The sequence below is a fragment of the Dermacentor silvarum genome, chromosome 2 (genome assembly GCF_013339745.2).
Source record: "Dermacentor silvarum isolate Dsil-2018 chromosome 2, BIME_Dsil_1.4, whole genome shotgun sequence".
Lineage (NCBI taxonomy): Eukaryota > Metazoa > Arthropoda > Arachnida > Ixodida > Ixodidae > Dermacentor > Dermacentor silvarum.
Window position 1 is genome coordinate 86,863,316 of NC_051155.1, and position 21,559 is coordinate 86,884,874.

The following is a 21,559-nucleotide window of genomic DNA, read 5'->3' on the forward strand; positions in this document are numbered from 1 at the left end:
ACTGACAGTGGTCGGGCGACCAAGTTGGTCGCAAAGCTGCTCGATTTTTAAGTCGCGCGACCGTGGTCGCAAAGCTGCTCAACCAATCAGCGCCGCGCCGAAAGTGATGTGTGTCGTCGTCCACGCCAAATGCAATGTCCGCGTCACGATATGCAGGCTACAGGCCGGTAATTGGTGTCTTGTCTTGTGATTCTGGGACGCAGCAGTTGCAGCAGCGTGTCGAATATACGCGGTCGCATTCGCTGGAAGCTAAACAGCAGGAAAAGAAAGCACAACACAAACCATTTTTCCAGCTGCCGTTCGTTGGATGAGCACGCCACCCAAAGGTAAACAGCGGGTGAACAGCTTCGCTTTAATATTATGCACCGAATAACACGCAATGCGAACTAGAAATTACAACTTGCTCTCGATAATACTCGTTGCCATGCGCACAAAGTTCGGGCAGGAGGCGGGTTGCGTGGCCGGTCAGTCCACGCGAGCGGAGGCACGGGCGCACCAACGAGCGTCGCGTTTTCTTCAGAGGCTTCCGCGCTGCCACAGCTGACACCACGGCAGAGCACATCAGCAGATCTCCCAGGTAGCACAAACCCATCTAGAAGACGTCTACATTTGGGCTTGTTCAAGCCAAGAGGTTGTCTACTATCCGGCTTCTACAAGCCGAGTAGTAGCCTTAGAACTCCACAAGCACTCCTGAAGCCAAGCTAATGCTCCCTCCGTATTCGTCTTGGGGAAGTCTTGGCAAGCTGTTCGTTAGACTATCTGTAGAACTTTCGTATAAAGGATTATTTTGCTTGCCGGAGAAATTATGCAATCCACCTAGCAAAAAAAAAGGTTAAATAATGCATATGCTAACCATGCACTAATGCAGATCGCTGGTCTTGATATGCTTTTCTTCTAACCAGTCTTGCGATTCAGGATTTCTAACCAATGTAGATATATTGAATGTGACTGGCTTTAACTTCAAAACTAAAACACACCAAAGCTACTAAGCTGAAAAAGTTCAGTATAATGGTCTAAATGCAGGCTTTTGCAAAGGCATAAATATTAAAAGGAGCCACATAGATTTCAGTTTGTAATAAAATCTGTGAAGGTATAATGTTGAGAGGCCGTGTGCGACATGCAATTTCTACAGTGCTGTTCACTTGCAAAGTGTATTAATGTTCTTGCGAGTCTATTCACTTCGGAAGAATGTTATTTCAGTGCATAAATGACATTGTTGGCATATGTATGTATACATGTTTGCATGTCACAGATGGGCTCTCACTATTATACCTTGACAGATTTCATTACCAAACTATGGAATCTATGCAGCCTTTAATATTTATGCCTTTGGAAAAGCATGCATTAGGCACATAATACTGCACTTTTTTCAGCTTAGTAGCGTTGCGTGTTTTTATTTTGAAGTTAAAGCCAGTCGCATTCAATATATGTACATTTCCGAGAAATCCTGAATCGCACCACTGGTTCCAAGAAAACAATAGCAGTACCAGTGATCTGCATTAGCGCACAATTAATTTGGGTATACTGATAACACAAGCAAAATTCATGCAGCACACAAGGGTATTGAATGAGGCACATTGAAAAGACATCTTGTAAAATGCCTCTTCTATAGCCAGCATTTCATAACAATGTTTAAGAGGCAGCAAAATTACCAAAAACAAAATTTTATTCTTGCAAATTATGTACATGTGCTTGTCCTGCTTTGATTCTGACTAAATATATACATAGGAAATGAATGGCATGCAATGCCGTGCACTGATTGACTAGACTGCATATATTATGAATTGCATGTCTAGAAAAACTGAACCCACATCTTAACAGAACTAAGGAGGAAGAAAGGCATGTCAGCTGGCGGCAGGTCCAGTATCCTTTGATGCATCTGCGCCAGTCGAAAAAAGGGAAAAAAAGACCAGACTCACTTATAGTAAGGCCATAAAAGCCAAATGCTTAGCATAAACATGACTAAGAAATAATCTCTAGATATTAGAAAAATAGCGAATACACTTTGTTTTCTCTCGGTGACTACTGTTAAGGGCATGTAATGCGCACACCACTTTCAAACATTATAGGACTGATGCACTCATGATGCATAGTTATACTTGTTTTAAGCCTGGCCTTTCAGTGGCTGTCCTCACAAGACTGAACAATGGCATAAAAGAAACAAATACAACACATAAAAAACTGCTTAAAATCTGCAGGCATAAGCATAGTGCCAGAAGACAGGTATAATTCATTCTTTAACTTAAAATGCCTTTTCACGTTCACCTAAAGCATTTCCCATGTCCTTTTGCTGCCTGAAAGCAAATATTTATATCTTTCTTTTACACTGCATCATGTAAGCAAGTGGCCCTGAACGCCAACTCTACTTGGGGTTCCCAGAATTTATTGTCTAAAGTAAAATTCTTCAGAATGTATACAAGTTTCCCTATGGCCACAGTAAAGCATGATGTCACAACATCATGCAGAGATGGTCGTTGGAAGTTATCTGGCGATTGAGAACAGACTGATATAAGTAGAGTTTAGAATGCCAAGACAAAATCTTAATCCCATACCATGCACTTCTGATATAGAACCAACAGTCGATTTTATAAGATGTAAACATGCTACATGATGCTGACTCAGTTAAAAACGTAAGTATATCTTAAATTTCTATATAAAACTACCTGAACACTAAGCTTAATGTAATGTGCTGGCTTTTTATCCGCTCGCAAACTGCCATTCTTCAACCAGGCAGTTGCTGCTTGGCGAATGGCATCGGTCATCACATTTTCCCACGTGGTATTGCTATGAATAGCTTCTGGAATACCAAACCATCTAGTCAAACAGTGCAAGTAGCACGTGTACACGGTATCAGCAGTTGTGGCTGATATCCGAACCATTGCTACATACAAACAGATCTGCAACTCATAAATAAAATGTGTGGAACATCAGTTCTATGGAACTGCAAGGGGGAGGAAGGCTTATAAAAGAAAAAGATGTCCACCCGACTTAGCTACACTGGATGGATGATATTTTTTTCAAATGTGTTCATGTCTTTATTTATTTTTTTCATTCAAAACAGCATGTATTTTGTGAGTAAGAGTCAGTGCACTTTATCTCTAGGCCCAGTCAAACAGCAGCCCTCTAAACTTACCTTCCATGACACTGTAGACATGCACGTCCCTGAAGCTCTTTTTCCGCCGCTGGCCTAGAGTCCAGCTTAAGTTTCCGCCAAAACTGTCTGAAAATAGTGGGTAGGATGCCCGCAGTAAAGCTTCTTAAGTACCAGCCCCACGTAACAGAGAGCCATTGTGTCTGAAAAAAATATTTGGAAGAGAAAAAAAGGGATTCAATGCTGAAAACACCAAATATACACACTGTGGATATTACAGTGGCTGCATGAAGGTGGGTATGAAATCCCCAGAAAAGGTAAGGCAGAACAGCAAATGACACTAGATGATTATGCATTCCAGAGAAATTACTGCAGCAATATTTACACACAAGAACTGCCAAGATGCAAACAGCCATAGTATAAAAAAGTATTAACTGAAACTACTGCGTATACAACTCAAAAACATGAAGCCACACAATTTCAATAAAACAATGAAGTCAATTTAACATGCATATAAAAGGCATTAGTTACACCTGGCACGAGTTATTATAAAAATGTGCTCATGTAGTCAATTCATAAAGCTTTTACTTACAAGGTGTCATCAGAATGCAGGATTGGAGCTCTGCTCGGATTCTAATGTGGTCACGGTTTCTTTGTTCACCAAAGGCAGCTTGTAATCGGCCACTGCCATTCTGCCAGTTTAGTTGGGAACACTGAGAGCTGCTAGGAGCCTTTCATCTTGACGTCTTATAGTCTTCCCATGTCTGTGATTAGTACGTGAATGTCTGAAAGCACCTAAAAAAGATAGACAAGAGCCATGCACACTTTGACAGCTTGGACGGTAGCTAATAACATGTTGCACGACGCAACTTCTACATGCATGAGTATACTCCTATACAGCTGCACATGTTCGATCTTGCTCTGCTCGTTGTAAGTACTTCAAGTCCCATCCAATTAAGCTTTTGGGAACTAGTGCCATCATTCCCTATCTGAGGTGCAACCTGGCTCAAGATTATGTCACTGTGGTTGGTATTCTTCGCTGAAATCATGGCCTCACTGCACTACGGGTAGCATTCATCCATAGAAGTGCTTGCATTGGGCAGGCTGTCATACTTTTGCTGTTCAAGGCCTTGGGTACTACAAAAAATGAATCAAAGCGTATCTTATACAACGGGCAACAAGGGAGTTCGCACAAAGTCTCATTTTGTTTTTGTGTGCGCCGCTTTGCTTTTGGATAACGTAGGTACAGCGCAACAATTTTTGGAAGGAAACAATTAGACAGGAAAACGCTGGTACAGCCTATCCGTTTCCTTACAAAAGTGGTTGCGCTGTACCTACGTTATTCAGTATGTACCAAGTCGCCCAAATCAAGCTGTTGTTGCTTTGCATTTGTTCTTCACAAACTGAATGCAGCGGACGTATATAAAACGCACGTGCTTACGTCTCGATGCAATCAGCCGGGGACGCAGATATATTATTCGCATAGTGATGCAATTCTAAGACCATCAACGAAGTGATATAAGTCGATAAGCGGCATAAGCTCGCGTTTATATAATTACAGCGCACCAGCTTAAAAAATTCGCAACTTTCGACCACGAGGAAACTCGGCGGCGATTCCGCGAGAAGTGGTTCCCGATGTAACAATTTTAGCACGGTCAGTCGATGCTAACGGCAGTGAATGATCCCACACCAACCAAAATGTAATCCCAACCTGACGAGCTTATATATAGTGTCCGTGACATCGGACGTGCCGCGAGGAAATTCGAAACAACAGCCGTTGCATGAGAAACAATCAACCAAGAGGGTCATGGTGCTACAATCGTGACAGCGCTTTCAAAAGAGAGAAAAACTTTAACCACTTACCAAAACAAAGCTGAGCCATCAACGCAGGAACACACAGAGAATGCGATGTGCGCACGAAACCGACCCGTTGAATCCTTTGCAAAGTGCGGGCGCGCGGCCATGCGCGACACGGCAAGCGCGAACGGAGACAATGCACGGCAACGGCAGCATGGCAGGCGCGGGAGCTAGCGTTGGAAGCGGCCAAGCCATAGTAGCGCACCAACTGTTGTGCCTCACCATGTTATACTAGCCTGTGAAACTTCGTTCAAAATGTTTTATTAAAGCTTTTACGAATTGCGTAATAACGGCACACATTTTATTGAAAGGTTTTGTTGTATTGCCATCACGGGCACACGAAACTATGGCCCGGCTTTTAGTTTGAGCTGACGCGGTAGGTTTGAATTGGCCATGGAGGAAGGTACCTCCTCATTTGCTGATACTTGGTACGCGCGCTGTAACCATCTAACTAGCGGCCTATGCGAAATCGACTCGAGCATATACCTTGCAGTACGCTGGTAATACACTGTTTTGTGCGGAGAGCTGTTATATGACGATACCATAACGATGTAATCATTCCACTGATGGTGCTGTCGAAGGAATCGTTGCAAGCTGGTAGTAAAAATGTGCGCAAGTTTTGCTTGCAAGACTTGGAGATTGACTTTAAAAACGTGTACCGCCAGGTCTTACGTACGTGTCGTCTGTACGTCTCCACCAGGTCTTACAGCAGAAGTCTTCAAGACTAGACATATAAGCTATACAGAAGACGTCTAATTTGGAGCTTAACTTAGCACTAGCCGTGTCAAGCTGGGTCAAGCCGAGTCAAGAAGGCTTGTAGCCGACTTTTGCTTCCTGGGAGGGACGACGTCTTCCTGTTCGCTCGAATCAAAATCCAGCCATCACTCGAATCAAAATCCATGGCTGTTGCCGGAACGCGAAACCAATTTACACAGTGCCAGCGAAGTGCGCGCTAACTGCGTAGATACCTAGAATTCTCGCTGAAGAACGAGAATGTCCGGGATTGCGACTTGCAGGTCGCGCTCAGCCGGGCTTGCCGGTGTGAACATCGGTCGCCTTCGGTCGCTTTTTGTTCGCGAGTCGCAAATGGTTGCGCGACCTCCTCAAGTCGCCGGTGTGAATGGCGTCGTCCTCGTCGGGGCGAAGTGCGATTCACAAGTCAAGGACGGCTATACACGTGAAAATGCACGTGTGACCAGGCTATACCTACTCCCATAGCAATAGCTTGTTCGCTGCGTCTTTGCGCTAGAAAACTTAAATACGCGCAAAAACGCGTAAGGCTTTTTTTTTTCCGAAGCTTTCGTCGCCCTGCTACCTCACACGAGAGGGTAGCATTTCCGGCGGCAAGTGCATAGGCCGCTGTGTCTTCCGCTTTGTGCGAGCGGGCAGCCGTCATTTGCCTTTACGTTAACACATTCAGAATTGCACAAAATATTTCACCGCACAGCATACATATGGCATGTGTACGCATTTTAAGTAGTGTGTGCAACTCATTTCTGCTTCACTTACGCCTGTGCAAACAGGAAGCGGCCTTGTACCTCACAGAATCCCGACTGATTGGTGTACTAGTGATGCAGGAATGAACTCCGGTCTTGTTCAGTGCATAGTGCACATAATCAATTTTTCAGGACGCGTGAACTCCGACGAGAACTGTAAGCGCCTGCAACAAGAGTTTACTTACGCTGTACTGCGCACAGCTGTAATCCATGCTTGTCGATCGGCTGTCTGTTTCGTGCATTCTGTTGCGAGTCGGTGGAATTTCACTGCTGGCATCAACCCCTTCGTGCATACATTGCTGGTTTGGGATTCCACAACACAACAGCAACTACCAGCCTTCCGTAATTGCTGGTATGGGATTCAGCAACACAACAGTAACTACCAGCCTTCCGTAGGGGCGGAATCGCAAGCAAGAGACGTTTCGCGCGCTCGAGGGCGCGGCCTAACCGGCACCTGAAGGGAAGCGGCGCAAATGTATACCGGAAATTTCGACCATCTAGGGTGTTTAACGTGCACCTAAATCCAAGTAAACGGGCCTCGAGCATTTTCGCCTTCATCTAAAATGCGGCTGCCGCATTTGTCGATTCATTTGTTGCGCATTTGTTGCTTCAGAATGCGGCCGCCGCAAAGCGGCCGTCACATTCTCGCCCAAAACCTCACAGAGTGTCAAATCCTTGACAAACACCGTGACAGTTTTTTTTCCATATGCAGACATGATTCGCTGTAAATTACTAACACAAACGTAAGCGCCCAGGAATGAAATAGTGACAGTAGCACCGGTTTCTTGCATTATGTCAGCGCGAAGTGACGAGAACAAAGGGTGGGTAAGTGGGGGGGGGGGGCGCAAAAAATTTCAGGAGGGGTTAAACCCCCCCCCCCCCCCGACCCCCCCTGTCTACGCCCCTGCGCAGGGGTGCTGCTGTTATGAAGAAAGCTTCCGTGTAGCTGCCCCTTATAGTAACTGCCCATCCAATGGCTCCGGCGAGGGTTCTATGCACTCGCGCTGTGGCTTCTAATTCAGAAGTTCTACAAAATGCCCCAAGCACTTCACAAAGGCAGCTAAAATGACTGAAGCACGTATTTATTGAATGCTGGCACCACATAAGCTTCCACAGTTTATGACGCAATCCCGTTCTTTGGCCACGTGTCCAGGTGACTGTCGACGCTGCGTTTGCCGTGTTGTCTGCACTGGCAGATGCCCCCGATGCACCGACCCGAGCGGGCGCCGTCGCCGATGCAGCGAGAGTAGCACTCCGAATTGTCGCAGGCCTGGACCTCTGTCAGGCACGCCACCATCACGATAGTCAGGATTGTGACGCCTGCCACGATGGTCTTGCCAACCATGCTGGTGATGAATAGGACAGCTGCAGGCAAATATTTATTGATTGATTGATTCACTTATTTATTCTTGAGCCCCGCTATTTCAGGAGAGGGGAGAACATCACGTTTCAATAGACCTCTCCTGGGGTACGTCACACCGTACCGGCGACGTCACAGCGTGACGTCACCGGCGCACGTGCGGTGACTCTGGCTGCTCTGGTTGGCAAAAAACAGCCGCCGCCGGCTTTCTGCGTGGTGCAGTCGGTTTTAGTTGGTGTAGGTGGGCGCCACGTGGACGTGTGTTTTGATTTCTTTGATTTATTTTTTATTTTTACGTGAACCTCCACAATTCTCTTGCCAGCCAGATTAGGAATAATGTGTGTATGAGAACATCGGCGCGTGGTAAACTGCATGATGAAAATGTGGCGACGCTGGCCTTTTTTACTTGCGAACATGAACCGCTTGGTGGTGGTCTGCGATGGATTGTGCAATGAAGAATATCGGCTTTTCCATGGATGTGTGCCACATTTGTTGTGGTAAAGTGTGCGGCGAGAACAGCGACGATATCGGCTCATCTTAGCGTAGGGACGCGGACCACATTATGTGTGTGTGTGCGCGCGCGTGGTGTACTACGCGATAAGCAATACATCTCGCTTGCGTGACTGTGGATGCGTGTTGCGTGTAATAAAACCAGTCGTAGTGATCAGGCTCCGATAGAACTTCAGGAACCTTAATTATTGAACAGGTGAGCTTAAATGAGACGCGATGATTAGTGAGCGCTTGTATTTCGGGGCCATTCGCGCTGTGTGCAGAAAAAAAATATCGAGTGAGAGGTATGGCTACGAATGAACTTTTAAGATGTTTTGACCGCTGCCGAAGCTGTGTGTATACATTTAACCACGGGGAATGCCCTAAAGGCAAGCCACTGAAATTATCGTGATTTAACGCAGATCTCACGGGTCTGAAGTAAAATTGAACTCTTTTTTTTTCGTTATTGGTGCATTCACCATCATGGTACGGACTTTATGCCGTGATGATGCACATAAACATGCCAAACTTGGGTCTTGTAAAGTTTAGAGCAGCAAAGTGTGCTGCAGACACAGCGAAGTTAGCGCGCAACGGATTATGTACTTATGTAAAATTTTGCTTTGTACATTCACATGACCGAGACTAATAATTAAAACTAAATTATGGTGTTTAACATCCCTAAGCTGCACAGCGGCTTATGGGGGACAGTGTAACGAAAGGCTCCGGGCTAATTTTGTCCACCTAGTGTATCTTACCATGCTTCTAAAGCAGGCTAATAAGATTTTCTGCATTTCTCCCTCATCTGCATTTAGGCGCTGCTACTTGGTGTGGCTCCACTGAGCCGCCGTGTAGTTGCAGACGAACTTCATCTTGTATATCGTTTGGTACAGTGTAAACGGGGCGCAAATCGGTGCACTCGCGACAATGCAATGCAAATTTGTGTTCGAAGATCACTCATTTAGCGAAGTAGCACTGTGCCACCGTGAAAATGTGCACAATCTGTGATAAAATGTTAATTTTCGAGGTGTAATACATTTTTGTGGACGTTTGGTGTACGGAAGAGGCGCACTTTTACGAAATCATCACACGCTGACTTGCGGGAACCATGCACTCGGCAACAACGCTACGTCGTTGTACAGGTGATACGGGGACGATTATACTTCCTAAGCACAGTACGTAAATGCTGTCACTTCAAAAAATCGCAATATGCCGGACTTACGATCGCGGCAGTTGATATACAAGCAGCGCTCTTCTGCAGAGAGAAGAGGTCGCACGAACGTTTTTTGCCAACCAGCGCCCGCTTCGATCGGAGGCGCGGCAGAGGGTAGGGGCCCACGCACTGACGTCACGCTGTTTGCAAACAGGGAGAGGTCTATTGGAGTAACAAAAATCAGTTAAGGGTAATGAACGAGCACCTCAGTTAGACTGCCCCTATGTTGTGCAATGAAATTAAGAAACATTTTATCATACTGCCAACTTGGTCAACTTTAGAATCGAAAAATCCCACGGATACAACACGCGCACACACAAAGGGGGGAGGGGTAGTTGCATGGACTTTTTTTCTTTTTTAGAGCTTGCTTTAACATATATACTCAGTGTTGAGGGGTACATGCCCACGTGTCCCTGCTAACGTTACTCAAGTTATTAAAAAAAAAACGCAGTGCAGAATACAATCATAAGACCTACGGTGAACCGTATGTCTTATAGTTGTATCTTGCCCTGCGTTTTGTAAATATTTTTTTGTTGCACAAGTTAGCTAACATTACTGGGACAACCTAAGTGCACTTTATTGACGACTCTTTATACATTTCAAACATTTAGATGCAGCAAACTTGGGACAGGGGAGACTGAGAAGCAACAAAACAGGTGGCAGTGACTTTTTCAGCGATTTGGGCGTTGTTGATTTCGCCTTCATCAGGAAATTGTCTCTATAAACTTGCTCGAAGCAAGTACCCCTCTGGAATCCTTCAGCATGAGAAGACTTCAAACGGCAAGTTACGAGACCGATGAGTGAAACGTCTTCGCGAACAGAATTTACTTTTCGTAAAACTTGATGAAACATTCGTGAAATCATAAAAGGATCCATAACTATTAAACTTTACGATGTTAGCAGAAATCAAGCACAGAACAACAAGTAGAGTATGAGAGGGCAAAAAAAAAAAAAAGTCGCGGTACCGAACGTTTCCAAAAGTGTGCAAAATACCTGAACGAGTCGTCTGCGAGCCACTAGTGAACGAAGAAAAGTTCGCTAGTCAATGTGCTGACTGTTACGAACAAGTGAGGCTTCATAGGCGCTTAAATAGAAGCAGCCAGACGTAGTCGCGAATTGAGAAGGTATTGAAATGTTTATAACAACATGAACCAGTGGAAGTGTAAATCACGAGCAGCGAAAAAAAAATTGACTTCTAAAGCGACAGCTTTAAGGGCCATGCTACGCAGAAATCCGGCCTTGACCGTGAGCGAAAATTGTCTTATCAATCACAGCACGGCGCGCGCCGCGTTTCTGCTTGTAACAAGCCCACACATAATAAAGAGACGAGTACTCTTCACGTCGCCATTACTAATTTCTTTATTCTCCTCTGCCACCTGGCCCCTTTACTATAATTTCTGTCTTTCTTCTTCTTCAACTGCCTGAGCACGCTTCACTCCCCCCTACCTTGTTTTCATCCCCCCCTGGGATGGTATTTAAAAACGTTTGCTATAGAGGCTGATTCAACGGTGCCATTGGCGCCTACATACCAGACAGTCTTTAAGATTCCCTGTTGGCTTGCTGTTTTGGCAACAGAGAATGGTTCTCGGTGATTTGAGCTTAAGTTCGACAGCCCTTTTCTCACTAGCATCAAATCTCCAACCTCTATTCTTTGTATCGCTGTGTTTTTTGTTTCGTCAAAGTTCCTTTTCAATCTTTCACGCTACTTCACTCTCTTCGTTTTTTCTCTCGTCTGTCAGTTGCAGCGCTGATTGGATTCCTAGAGACGTGTCGGCTGGTAAATAGGTTTGGTTCCCAGTAGCAGCAAAGAGCGATGTGCATCCCAGAGCTGTTGTATAGGATCGTTTATGATGAGCTACCGCCGCTTCAAGGCAGCACTTCCATCTACCTGGCAAGTCTGGATACATATTTATGTACTGTTTGATGTCACGAATAGCTCGCCCAGCTAGCCAATTAGCTGCTGGGTGATACGGTGCTGTGAACCTGAGCGTAATTCCACGTCGCTCGGCCCATTTCTTAAGGTGATGGCTCCGATCGAAAGGCAGGTCCTTTGTTGACACTGCTGTGCTTTAACGTTGTCAAACATCTTTCGGCTTAGAAAGAAAATCACAATGTTGGCGTCCTCGTTCCCCGGTTTTGCTGCCACCATCCTGGTGCACTCATCCACACACAAAAGGAATGCTTGGGTTTTCTTCACGCCTTCAGATTTTTTTCAGAGTTCAGCGAAGTCCATGTGAATAACTTCAAATGGTACGCTCGAGTGCGTCGGTAATGTCATCTGTTGAGTTGGTTGCTTAAGCTTTACTTTATTCACCTGGAATTTATGGCATGACTGCACGTATCTTCTCGTGTCTTCTTTCATGCAGGGCCATGTGTCCTTTTCGTCAGTTTCATCTAGGTCCGCGAAAAACCATCATGACCACCTGAATGTGGCAAAGGTCCAGATTTTCTGAACCACTGTAGGAGGCACTGCAATTTTTCCTGTCTGCGTATGTTGCAAAGGTTCATTTCCTTCCCAAATTTTACCGGCACGTATTGTTTCGTGTTGCACATCAACAATTGTTACCCCCAATCTAGACATTGCGTCCGCATCTTTCATAGAAGCTCCTGGACGGTTATTCACTTGAAAGTCGAACTGTTGAAGCTGGCTCACCCACCGTGCGACTTCTCCTTTCGGCTCCGCCATTTTCAAGAGGTGAGTGAGCGCCTCATGATTTGTGCACAACTTGAATCTGGTACCTTGCAGGTAGGAACGGAAGTGCCGAATTGCCTTTAGAACGGCTAGATCTTCCTTCTCTGTCGTCGTGTAGTTCACCTCCGCTTTGTTAAATGTGTAGCTATGGTAGTCAATTACGCTTAGTTGGCGATTGTTCGGCTGACTTGCGTTTCGCTGGTATAGTATCGCACCCGTTCCATAGTGCGAGGCGTCCGTAATAAGCTCAAATGGTAGAGCAAAGTCCGGAAGTCTGAGGACTGGATCAAACGAGATAATTCGTACCAGCTCTTGGTAGGCTACCTCGCACTCACCCGTCCTTTTGGTACGTCTTTTTGGAATGGTACGTCTTTTTGTGTTACTCTAGTCAGACACCTAGTTTAGAGAGCATAGTCTTGGACAAATGCTCTAAAATGTCCTGCCAACCCTAAGAACACGCGTAGTGAGTGAACGTCAGAAGGTTTCACGAGTTTCGCAACGTGTGCTACCGATTCTTCCTTTGTGTTCTTTGTCGTGCCATCCAGTACTCTGCCCAAGAAAGTCACCTTGTCCTTGAAAAGTTCACTCTTCTTAAAATTGACCTGAAGGTTGGCTCTGACAAAGCTGCGAGGACATGTGCCAGGTGTTGTTCATGGAGACGCTCGCTTTTAGAATACACGTTAATATCAGTTCAGTTCAGTTTTATTTACTTAAAGACCCCTTTGCTTGGGGTATTACATAAGGGGTGGGTACAGTTGATAATGCAAGAGAAACACAGGTATTCAGTAAAGCTGTACAAGAAAGCTACATTTCGCAAGTGCATAAAAACAGAAAGAAGGAAAAAAAAATGACGCGTGAGAAAAGCAGATTACTTTTCAGCCAACAAAGACACATTTTCGAAGAACGATGTCGGGCAAGTGATTTCAGCGACGTGGTGGGGAAGGACGTTCCAGTCTGATGCTGTGCGGAAAAAAAAAAGACGAAGAAAAAGTAGTTTTATGGGAGCGTGGCCGTAAGACTTTTAATGGGTGCCCAGTTCGTAGCGATATGCGTGCGGGTGGTGTGATATATGGCGCGTGAATTAGGGAATTGTAAAAAAAAAAAAAACTTATGAAAGAGGCAAAGGCTGGCTGTAGCGCGACGACGTGCAAGGGGCTGGAGATCAGATTTTGCTCTTAAGGATGATACGCTTACGTCATATGAGTATGATGAATGGATGTATCTGACGACGCGGTTCTGAAAGGACTCGAGCGCGTTAACAAGATAGACTTGATATAGATTCCAGATGGGTGATGCGTATTCAACTTTCGGTCTGATAAGGGATTTGAAAGATAGGAGTTTTACATTCAGCGGGGCGTCGCGCAAGTGTCGTCTCATGAAGCCAAACGTACCCACCGCTGAGTTAGCTGATGAAAGTATGTTAGAAATATGCGTTCCCCAACTGAGATCATGAGAAAGTGTCACGCTCAAGTACGTAAATGATTCTACTGATTCTGTGGGAATGTTTACTATTGTATAAATGGACAGCAAAGGGTTACGGCGGCGGGTAAAAGGTATGTGTTTACATTTGTTGGGATTAAGAGTCATCAGCAAATGTTCACTCCAAGACGTTGTTTAGACTTTGTTGTAAGGTGTTTTCGTCAGTAGCATTAGAAAGTGGATGGTAAATCACGCAATCATCAGCGAAAATTCGTATCTTGCAAGATACGTGTAGGGGTAAATCATTAATATAAATTAAAAAGAAAAGAGGACCGAAAACTGATCCCTTCTATCCCTTCCGAGAACTATCCCTTCTATTCCTTCTATCGTCTACGTAATACGTATACATTACAGAAGCGGCTAATGAACGGATCCGGAACCATATTCATCATTTCTGAAACCAGCTGGGCGAGTTCTTCCATACGATGGGGAGGCGGTTGTATTCGTAGATGTCAAACGGAGTTATGAACGCCATTATACTGCTTTGCATCCTCCTGAAGTGGTACTTGCCAAAAGCCTTTACAAAGGTCTATCCTAGAAAACCAAGTACATCCGCCTGTGTCATCAATTATTCCATCTATACTTGGCATAGGGAACGGAATGAGTTGTGTCTGTTGTTAATTGCTCTGTAGTCGGTGCGAAGTCGGAGGCTTCCATCTTCCTTGGGTGCTATGGTTATCGGCGATGCATATGGTACGTGATACGGACGGACGGATAATACGTGCGTACAACATCTTCTCAAGCTCTTCTTTCAGCCATGCTTTCTTTTCTCTGGTGAGGTTGTAAGGTTTCTGCTGTATTACAGTTTTGTCATGTAATTTAAACGGGACTTCAAAATTCTTAGTACCTGGAGGATAGCCTCCGCAGCAGTATAATTCAGGATATATTAGAGGGATGTCATCTCCTTTCTTCACAACGCGAATTTCATTTTCTTTTCTAACAGGTTGCGGCTCATGTCCATCTTGGCTCACAGACACAGTGTCATCGCAGTGTATGTTCAGCTTGAGCAACTTCATGTCCTGACGGGAGAGCAGAAAGTCATACTCAATGCCTTATATAACCAGTGCCAGTATTTCTGCAGTTCGTGACTGGTACTTAAGCTTTAGGCGCATCCATTCGCCGTGTTCCTTCTCACGCCCGTCGTAGCCTCGCACAACCACTGTTTTTCCTGTAAAGATGTTCTCTGCTTTGGCTCTGCTTCTTTTTATAATTGAAACCGAAGCTCCACTGTCTACAAGAGCTCGCATTGTCTCACCGTCCACTTCGAGTTGTATATGCAATAAACTTGATCACACAAGTTGGACGGTCTCATTTGCTGTAGAGACATCTTTAGAATTCCCCTCTGCTTATTCTTGCTCTTCATCTTTTAACTCTGTGCGTTTCTGTACGGGAGTTATAGGTCTTGCGATGCTCGCGCCATAGTTGGACCTGACACCGTCCAACACCGACAGACACTTCTCATCAAAGCGATTGACGCTTGGCGTCCCTGAAAGATCTTGTCTAGTCTTGTAGCTTCGCTCAGTCCAGCAATACGGAAATAGTTTTAGCAGCTCCAAGAGCTCTTCGAGCGTTTTCGGGTCTTGTGGTGGAACCTGTCGTTGCAAATGTCTAGGTAAGGCGTGGATGATAAGCGCAAGAAGCGATGACAGCGACAATCCAGGTTCAGCGAGGCGAAGAAGTCGCTGTTTCTCCAGAAAATACTCGAGTGGCGTGCTAGACTTGAAACGGTAGAATAGCGCCTCATGCCACCGGTCAACCGGATTCTTGCTGAAAGTCAGAATGAAATTATCCTTCCATTTAAACCAAGGTTCAGGCTCTCGTTGCGAAAGTCGTCACTCGTGTCACTTTCTTGCTATCACGCTAAGCAATGGTCGCATGTTGATCACAAGGTCTTCATCAGACAGCCATCCATTGTTCTTCGCAGCTTGTTCATAGAAAGTTATCCACCCTTCTGGACTGTCGGATGAGCCGTCGAACGTTTCAGGACGAACTATTTGTGATGAATCGTTTGCCCGCTTGGTTAAAGCAGAAGCCGGAGTCTCAGTGATAGAGCTTTGTTGCGAAATTTGCTGTTGTTGAATTGATATGGTTCGAAGAACTGACGGCAGCTCGTGAGATGAAGCTTGCCGGAGCATGAAAGTTCTTTCTATCGGTGTCAACACCAGCTTGTTGAACAGGCGCAGCGGAATATTTACTTTAACTGAATGTTGCTCGAAAAGTTCCTATGAAGACACTGAGGCTTCATTCAGAACAAGAATCAGAAGCTCGTCTGTAGTGACGTGTTCGGGAAGGTCAGTGGCGGCTTCGTCCTCGACTTGATATTTCTTGAATACCACAGAGCTGCTGCAGTTCGCCGCAAAGAAAGTCACTCACATACTGGTTCTGTTCATCGGCTGCGCCAAACTATTTAACTCTTCCCGTCGCCATTACTAACTTCTTTATTCTCCTCTGCCACCTGGTCCCTTTGCTATAATTTCTGTCTTTCTTCTTCTTCAACTGCTTGAGCACGCTTCACTACCAATCACAGAGCAGCGTGCGCTGCTCGGTTCCGTGCAGCACCACCAAATGGCGCTCGCGCCCGTGGCAGCGGTGGCGCCGACTGTGCGGGGGAAAGAAAAAAAGAACCAGAAAGCTCGCCTTCGTACATAGCGTTCGCCGCAAGCGTTTCCCGTCAAAGATTACAGTCGCTTAAGCTGCAATTGCGGGCACGCGCTGAATTGCATTCTGAGGTTTTACGTGCCAAAACAACGATTTGATTATGAGGCACGCCGTAGTGGCGGGACTCTGGATTAATTTTGACCACCAGGGGATCTTTAACGCGCCCCAAATACACGGGACGCGAGCGTTTTTGCATTTAGCCCCCATAGAAATCGGCCGCCGCGGCCGGGATTCAATTCCACGACCTTGTGCTTAGCAGCACAGCACCATAGCCGCTAATGTACGCCGCTGTCGGGAAGCTTGCTGAAAACAAATAATCACTTTTTTGACACAGCCGTTGCATGGAGCAGCTCTATTTGCGAACTTCAAGCAACGACAAAAGAACAAAACCCTCATTGCACGCTGGAGAACTGACGTGTCAACAGGTTCTCCCTTAATAAATATCGTTGTTTTGTTAACCTGTGTTCCTCAACACCGTTACAGTATAGTAAGACGTAGTGAATCCAGTTTTTACAGGTAGTAATACAGTAACGCTTCAAACATTTTGGGGGCACGCTGGTCATGGTATTTCTTCAATGCACAAACACTGTTGGAGAACCCCATGCATGTGCTGTAATGGATAGACAGGTTGCTAATACAAATTGGGCGAGCTTGCCAATTTATTTAAAGGAACAACATGTAGCAATCTGGCTGTCGATTGCAGCACACGTGGTTGTTCGTCAGTGTTTGATAATGTACAGTCACGTTCTATGTGAGCTGCAACACCGGTGCCTGTGGTTGAAGGGACTCCAAGCATGGCGGCGCCGACAGACGAAAAATTGCAGATCAAAGCACGCTTCCAATTATTCGCATTTATTGAACACATTTACCGTATATCAGAGCCGCCTTGCAGCCTTGGAGCTCTTTCGACCACGGGCACCGGTGTTGCAGCTGACACTGAATGCGACTGCACGTGCATTGAATAAGTACTAGGACCAGCGTGCACGCGAAAATTGTGCAGCGAACATCATTTATGAGAAGGGAGCAGCATGGGTACCATCTGTCACTATTTTTGTCAGAGGTTAGGTCATCTCGACTCCTAGTTTTGTGTAGACTCACCTTGCTGGCCTGTTTTTATTATGTATATTGTTTTAATTGCTGTATTTTGCAGCTTCTATACGGCTGTTGTGAAAACCGTGTTTACAAATATTCTTTGTTGGTTCGTGTTGTAGTCTTTTACTTTTGTTGTGTTTGTGGTTTCTTTCTAGCCTTTACCTCTGTTAAATCGGCTTTGGTATCAAGTATAACCTGATCAATGATTATTCTTCACTGCCTTCTCGTGCCGGGTGCTCAAGTCACTTATAGATATTGTAGTGCCCTTTGTGTCCTCAGCCTCATATATACTGTGTCGTCGTCGGCGCAGTTTCGTCATAATGAGTGTAAACCAATTAGCCCGGTGCAGAACCCTTGTCTAAGAGAAGTTTGCACCGAAGTCCTCATTTCGTCGGAAGTGTGAAAAGAGAATGAAAAAAAAAAAAAACTGTGGCTCCAGTCCACGCTGTGAAGGTGGTTGGACAGCGAAGCTGTAAACGACAGCGACAACGATTACCCATTGTGACGTCACTTGAATTCACACACGTGGCTCTACAAAAAGTGAAACCAGAGACAAGTAAAATGTACTTAACCACACCCTTTATTACTCCATAACGACATTATATTCATGCTGTTCTTCTGGCGTCTTTACTTTTCGTGGTCTACCCATGGTAGCCTGGAATGTACTGCATGAGTTGCTAGAACGTGGTGACGTCACTACGTGATTTCTATGCTGTTGGGTGCTTTTTCACTCGGAGTACCTTACGCAACCGTAATCTTTACCGGGAAACACACGCGGGAGAAGGAACGTGATTCGCATTATTCGCAGACGTCATTAGCATACATTATACGCGTTTTGCACTTCACACGATGGTTTTGCATGACGTCAACCCCTTTCGAAGCAGCTGTAAGCCTAATCTTTACAGGAACGCGTCGGAGGGTGTTCCCATTGTTCACACGCGCCTTATCATCCATCATGTGGTTTGATGCTTGTTTTGTGGTTTTTCTTTTGAAAACGAGTGCTGAGCTGTATGCTCTATGCCTGATTTCAAAGGAGATATGCTGTCTGTATTCAATTTTTAGCCTGGCGTTTTTTCTTACGCCAACGACACGAAAATTTCCTTAAGAAAAGACGATAAAGTGTACGTTGCGAGCGCTGTTATAAAAGTTTAATTTTATAGCTCGATATCAGACAAGGCATATAGACGAAGCGTGCCGGAAAATAAATAACATACAAAATAACATACAAAATAAATAACATACAAACATACAAAAAGAAGGAAATTGACATGCATCTCTTGACTCTCATCGACTTCCACAAGTGCAGCATACGCAAACATCTGTAAAAATTGCAGTTCCTTACACGAAAGAAAAAATCGGGCTAGCTTGCAGTAGCGGCTCAAGGCTAAAGACGCAGCGGAGCTGATCGGTTCCTAGCTGGTCACGGCTATACAAAGTGATGTTAAGGTATACGAAGTAATGCCAAGTGATGCTAAGTTATACGAAGTGTATAAGCATTTCCTCGTGGTTCGTGGCATCGGGGAACGCCTCGCGAAGCACTTGCAGTCCGAGCACATGTAGGGGAAGTGGGGCGAAAGCTATGCACATTGTACGGGCGACGCGCAGCACACGAAACGCCGGGATGACGTCACGGCGCATGCACAGTAGCACGCAGCTGGTGGGAGCTCAGCCGAGCTGCCGCCAGAGACGCCCGTTAGAGTCACGGACACCGCGAGCGTTCGGCACTAATGCGGGGAAACGGAGAAGCGCGGTTGGCGTCGGCAGCACCTCTGCGCGTTGCCTTGTTGGTGCTGCTACAATTTGGTTCTCTCTCTCTCTCGCTATCATTTCCTCTTTCTCACTCCCGAGCATAGCGCGTGACGCGCGCACTCTTTCTCGCTCTCATTTTAGCTTTCTCTCTTCCGAGCATAGCGCGCGACGCTCCGCGAGGTGGTTGCTAGGCAACGCAGTGGCAGGCAGCTGCGGCGTCGCTGATTGCCATGGCTCCGGCGTGGCTGGCTTGTCTTGAAACGCACACGTTTCACGGCTGGCTTAAACAGCTTCGCTGTTAATAAGTAGTGACCACTGATGTGTATTATGTTTTGCTCCCTAAAGTAGAAATCAGTGGAAGGGACGTAGACGTGTCTTGGAGCCCTAAAATCTCATCAGCGTGTAAAATGTTCGGCCCTTTTGTTTCTGGTCTATAATGATGGTTGCTCCCTCTGGCTTTGGATCACATCCGCCGTATCTGCATTGGGAGGCAAGAGGCCCTGACCTGATACGCTTTGTGTTATATACATAAATGCTACCGAAACCTAATTAGGAAGTGGTGGCCTTTGCTGGGATGTCCACGGCAACATTTAGACTGCACAGTGTGATGGAGCCAGCGACAGGCATGCGTGTATGAACGAATATAATCTTTATTTCTAGAAAAACAATGACTTGACCCCATGAGCTCACTTAGAGAACAGGACAGGAGATTACGGAGCGGCATGCGATCAGCGCGCCCTCTAGGGCGCGGTAACAATAGTTGGTTTTCATGGGGTCAAGACATCCTGACGGCAGATAAAGGCGGTTGTCGCAGTGTTTGAACCCGACGTATATGCCTAAATACTGTGTGGCAGACAAAGGCGATTCTATTTATCGGACCATTCACACAGCCGTGAGAGTCTGGAGCCGACAGGTCACATAGCAGGGCCGACATTTCGACTATCAAGCGTGGCTTACTGAATAGCAGGGGCGGTATTTTGTAACGTTCCATCTTATCATGCGCCACACCGAGTGACCAATCCCAGCGATAACTACGCGGCGTCGTATACAAACAAACGAGGAAGGCCGGAAAGAATGTAAACTGATAAGAAACGTTAGAGAATCCGGCTCCACAATGGCTATAAGCAGCACTGCTCGCTTCTTACCGTCCCCATCTGATTATGCGTAATTATCTTGCAAACGAATTGTTATCTAAGCGGTGTCGATAGCGCTATCCGAATTAATATTTAGTTCGCCAGTTACCTGATTAGATAAAGTATCGTTGATGCGACGGTGTAAAATCCAAAGCTGCGATTTCATGAGGAAATTTCCTCCGATTCTGCGAATTTCTTATCAGCTGCCCCGCCGAGTAGCCTATGCTGGTGATAGCTGGGACGCGGCTTCGCGCGAGCCAGTGATTAAAAGCAAGAATAATTGTCAATAAAAATATTACAAAATACGCGCCCAGTTTTTTTATATGATTATACAGCGTTTTGTTTCTCACTCGATCAGCTATATTGTGTCTCTAAGGAAGTAAGGTTTTGCTAGCCAGCGTGCATCGTATTCACGTATTTGATATAGTTACTGGTTGTTTCCGACTTCTCTTATAGTTTTACAAACTTTGATCATCTTTCCTGCTTAATCACTGGAGAAAGAAGCATGCGGTATCGTCACTTACGGATTTACGGCGTTCCAGGAGAGCTCGGCCTGCAAACCGCCCGGTGCCGATGGTTGGAAGTGGCTGTCGCTGCCCGCTCGGTGGCCGATGCTTGTCTGCCGACAGGTATTACGCGCGTCATTCAGCATTTACGTCCGTCTTTTATTGTTTCGTTTCTTTGCCCGTGCAGAGACCAACGTGGGAGAGTAAAGGTCTCCGCGCGCCCACGGGCAGGCGGTTGGCGCTCGCAATAAACAATAAAAAAAAGAAGAGGTTGTTCATACAACTTGTTTCTTTAAGTGACACACGTTTAGAGAAAGAGGGGCTGGGGGTCGCGTAAGTACATCCGGCTGAGGGAGAGCGCTTACGCAACGGCACTGAAGAGAGGCGAACCGCGTATACGCAGGCGTTGATGCTCTTTTGACCTTGCTACACTGGGAGCCCAAATTAGGGCCCGTATTCGCACGAATCCCCTTACGCAAGTGCCGGCGACGATCGCCTTGTCACCATGCTAATTGTCATTGCTGTGGCGGGCTTGCGTATGTGTCTGTCAATGAAGGAACGCTTTTATGTAAGAGGAGTTTCGCGAACACGAGTCTTCGTTGCTGGGCTTAACTGCTTACTCGCAAGCCGCGAATTTATTTATTTGTTTATTCATTTATATATTATTCGTTCAGGGTCAACATGCATAGGGAAGTGGCGAGTTATACAGTACAGAAAAGAAGTGTTTAGAAGAAGTCACAATATTCT

General features: G+C 45.8%; 1 long non-coding RNA gene across 1 annotated transcript; it reads right to left on the reverse strand.

Moving 5' to 3' along the window:
* Positions 1 to 7,505: 7,505 nt before the first annotated feature.
* Positions 7,506 to 20,974, reverse strand: LOC119441014 (uncharacterized). The gene is made up of 2 exons (XR_005189730.2): positions 20,831 to 20,974; positions 7,506 to 7,809 (listed from the first exon to the last, which is right to left on the reverse strand). It is a non-coding gene; the product is annotated as an uncharacterized LOC119441014 (long non-coding RNA).
* Between the last annotated feature and the right edge of the window lie 585 nt (positions 20,975 to 21,559).